This window comes from Gekko japonicus, unplaced genomic scaffold (genome assembly GCF_001447785.1).
Source record: "Gekko japonicus isolate JY-2015 unplaced genomic scaffold, Gekko_japonicus_V1.1 scaffold2572, whole genome shotgun sequence".
Taxonomy (NCBI): domain Eukaryota; kingdom Metazoa; phylum Chordata; class Lepidosauria; order Squamata; family Gekkonidae; genus Gekko; species Gekko japonicus.
In genome coordinates this window covers 67,448-71,288 of record NW_015164274.1, presented here as the reverse complement: position 1 = coordinate 71,288, position 3,841 = coordinate 67,448, and the positions used below count along the sequence as shown (strand labels likewise).

Below are 3,841 nucleotides of genomic sequence, written 5' to 3'. Positions count from 1 at the left end.
ACAAAGAGGGATTGGCACTTGTGGCTGGCGTGAAAAAACTTCACGACTTTCTTTATGGGAGACCCTTCGTTATGGTAACTGACTATAAGCCCCTCCTGGGAATTTTCGTGCCAGACCGCCAGACTGTCAGTATTTCGCGGTGTTAGCCCACAGCAGACCAAACATGGGTGCAATGGTATCCAATAAAGACTGGAGTCTCTCAGGCTTATGTACAAATAATATACAGTTTATTATACAAGCCTCTCACCAAATCTTTACACTGAGTGACGTAATGCTCCGCTGCACTCGCATTCCAAGAAGGAATGAACAGTTCTGTACATCACTGAATATATACAACCATTGGCCAATCAGAGCCAATGCTGAGTCACTGTGACTCAGTGCTAATTAGCTCTAGCAGTAGCCAGCCAGAACCAGTCAGAGCCAGCTCTCATGACACTTAGAGCTGTCAGCTCCTGTCAGTTAGATGCCTATGATCTACAGCATGACTTAACTATACATAGAATACTGACACAGACTCCCAACATCTTATCGGCCAGGATGTTGTGCTGGACAGTGTTCTTGTCAGCATATGACTATGTACTGGAGCATCGGCCTGGCAAGAACATGGGGCATGCTAACGCCCTCAGCCGCTGTCCCCTACCTGAACTGGACTCTGACCCGGCACCAGTGTTCGAGGTGATGGCCCTCGAGGAACTGGCTAAACCTCCAGTGCACGCATCAGACATTGCAACCGCTTCGGCCAAGGACTCCACAATCGCCAGGGTGCTCAAATGGGTGTGGAGGGGGTGGCCGGTGGGGCGCGTCGCTGAGGAATTCAAGCTGTTTGCATCGTGGCAATGCGAACTCTCTGTACACAGGGGATGTTTATTGTGGGGAAACAGGGTGGTGGTTCCCCCTAAGCTGAGATCTCAGTTCCTTGAGGCACTGCACGAATGCCACCCCAGCATTGTACGAATGAAGGGGCTGGCTCGGGGCTATTTTTGGTGGCCGAAAATCGACTCGGATATCAAGAGTTGGGTACAGAGATGTCACGAGTGCCAGCTGTCCCGGCCTGATCCCCCATATGCCCCAGTACAGCAATGGGAGAAGTGTCACCGGCCCTGGTAGCGAGTCCACATCGACTTTGCGGGACCATTTCAGGGCCAAATATTCCTGATAGTTGTCGATGCATACTCAAAATGGTTACAGGTGGTCCCGACCTCTAAGATGACTGCACTTACTGTAATTAATGTGCTGCACTGCATTTTTGCAACTCATGGGTTGCCTGACACTCTCGTGTCCGACCGCGGGACTTGTTTCACCGCCTCCGAGTTTCAAGAGTTTTTGGTGGCAAATCTTATACAGCATAGCACGTCCACACCATTCCACCCGGCAACTAATGGGCAGGCTGAAAGAATGGTGCGGACCACTAAGGAGACTCTTAGCCGACTGCAGGGCAACTGGAGCCAAAAGGTGGCATTGTTCCTCCTGCACCAGCATGTCACGCCGCACTCAGTGACCAGGCGAAGCCCAGCAGAGATGCTAATGGGCCGACGCTTAACAACTCTCCTCGACCATATGGACCCAGACCAGGGGTTTTGAGGAGGGAGAGTATGTTTATGCAAGGAACTATGCTGGAGGGCATCATTGGTTGCCAGCAACGATAATCAAGGTACTGGGTTCCCAAACTTACTCTGTAAGATTAGCTGATGGTCGAGTGTTTAAAAGACACATTGACCAGCTAAAGAAAAGGTGGGTTGAGGTAAACCCTGAGCCAAATACTGCGGTGGCAGACGTACCCTTTCCAGACAAACGGGTAGAGCTTCCGAGCTCAGACAGCTCCCAAGAGGGAGAACAACCCAGTATCACGACTGAAACCAGTTACCCACCTGAAGACAGGTTTCAGGGAAACTGCCCCCAAGGTATGATGGAAAACCCTACCAACAGGGAAACGTCAATCAGTCCCCCAGCTGTAACATTAAGACGGTCTCAACGGAGCAAGCAGCCTCCTGCTTATCTCAAAGATTATGTGTGCTCCCAGGTTGTCCCGTCTTAGGGGGGAGGAATTGTTATGTATTGAAACCTATGTTAAGCTTGAGTCTGAACCAATACACCAATCAGAGCTGCGCAGTGTTCTGGAGGGAAGCACTCTGATTGGACCTTATCTGTAAATAGTTATTGATTGTTAGCTGACATGTGGGCATGGCTACCTAAGCCCGGACTGTTTAAAAGAGAGCCTGTTGCTCTATGTTTTTGTCTCATTCTGATTTCTTCTGACCGTTAAATAAAGCTGATTCACTGTTCACTAGCTGTGTTGATTCTCGTACTTGACAGAAGTGAATGTCATTCATGCAATTTTTCTTTTATTCTGGTACTTGAATTTAGAAACAAGGTCTTTATGCATGCTCATACATCACACCACACTGAATGGGAAGGGATTTCTCAGAACATTCACATAATGTATTAATCATAGCAATCTTTTCCCTCTCAAATAATGAGTTCCAAAGTCTCCTAGTGGAACAGCCTACCTGAGGAGGTCAGGAAGGCCCCTACACTTCTATGATTTCACAGAATGTGCAAAACAGAAATGTTCAGGAGGGCATTTTTATAAAGGGATTAGAATAGTAATGTAATGTAATAACTCACAAAGTAGCTTTTACAATACGACTGTAGTCTATTGCATTGTATGCTTTGGCTACTACTTTTGTAACCAGTTTTCTGCATTATGGTATTGGATGCCTTAGGCAGGTTTTTCTTCTTGTTTATCAGCATTGTTTTCCAGGTCTGTAATCCTAGTCCTGCTATTCGACATTTTATGGTGTCAGCCCCCCCCCATTTTGTAATCCACCTTTTGTTTCAGTGACAAAGGGGTCTTATAAATACAATAAATAAAAAAATAAAAATAGAGTATTCATTTGCAAGTTAGATACCATGCAGCAACTGTGGGTGACGCTGAGGCTGCAGAGAATTAGGGAGTGTGTGGCAAAAATTTACAGGTATGTCCTGGAATAAAACTCAGTCATGAAATACGGTGGTCTCTTTAATAAATAAAGTGATGTACAACTTGACTGAAGTTCATATACCAGAAAAGCTTCATTCTCAGAATATGATTGTAACCTCAGACAACACCCTCAACTTGAGGCCTTTAATCAGTCTAATTGTAGCAATTTGTAGAATTCCTAACAATCAGGAAGAACAACTTCAAAGTATAATTTGAGAGCCAGTTTGGTGTAGTGGTTAAGTGTGCGGACTCTAATCTGGGAGAACCGGGTTTGATTCCCCACTCCTCCACTTGCACCTGCTGATGTGACCTTGGGTCAGTCGCAAGCTCTGGCACAGCTGTCCTTGAAAAAGAGCAGTTTGTGTCAGAGTTCTCTCAGCCCCACCCACCTCACAGGGTGTCTGTTGTGGGGAGGGGAAGGGAAAGGAATTTGTAAGCCGCTCTGAGACTCCAAGTGAAGGGCGGGGTATAAATCCAATCTCTTCTTCTTCTTCTAATTTAATTAATAATAAAAAACAATCTATGTAGCACTGAAACGAAAATCTCTTTGTTCTTCAGTTGCGGATATTATAGTGGTACTTATCTTGGTGTATGCATATGCACTTGTGCACTTCAGAATGTTATCTGTCAAGTACACTGCTACCCCTCCCTTCCTCCCAAAAGCTCAAGGTGGTGTTCTGTAAAGTTTTACTAGACGCTTTTTAAACAAGACAGTTTTTTTTCAGAGCTGCAAGAGGAGGGACTGCAAGTGGCAACACCTGGACGACAAGCTCTACTGGGAGTGACTGCCTCCCACTTTTGAACAGGAAGCACAGGTCTTTATTGTGAGCTGAAGAGCAAGAGCTAAAAGGGCTTGTGCCC

At 46.2% G+C, this 3,841-nt stretch overlaps 1 pseudogene; it reads left to right on the top strand.

The window, feature by feature from the left end:
- Window positions 1–537: 537 nt before the first annotated feature.
- On the top strand, window positions 538–1,581 carry LOC107108328 (annotated as a pseudogene).
- The last annotated feature ends 2,260 nt before the right edge of the window (window positions 1,582–3,841 follow it).